Source organism: Trachymyrmex cornetzi, unplaced genomic scaffold (genome assembly GCF_001594075.2).
Source record: "Trachymyrmex cornetzi isolate Tcor2-1 unplaced genomic scaffold, Tcor1.1 scaffold519, whole genome shotgun sequence".
NCBI classification, from domain to species: domain Eukaryota; kingdom Metazoa; phylum Arthropoda; class Insecta; order Hymenoptera; family Formicidae; genus Trachymyrmex; species Trachymyrmex cornetzi.
In genome coordinates, this window is record NW_017299827.1 from 16,743 (window position 1) to 16,995 (window position 253).

Sequence of the window (253 nt, forward strand, 5' to 3'; positions counted from 1 at the left end):
CACAATTCGATGGAGAAATGACTTTCTTTTGTACCTGGCGAGCAGCATTTCGCAAGTGGTTTTTCGGTTTTCCTGCTGTCTTTCATTCAGTTCATGTGACCCATTTTCCTATCTTCTGGATCTTTCCCATGGATTTCAAACGTATGGAGACGGCTTCTCGTGTCACATTGAATTGATCCACGAGTTGTTATTGAGTTTGAGCGTCATCCTCATCCAACAATGCTTGCAATTCGTTGTCTTCAAACTTTTTCGG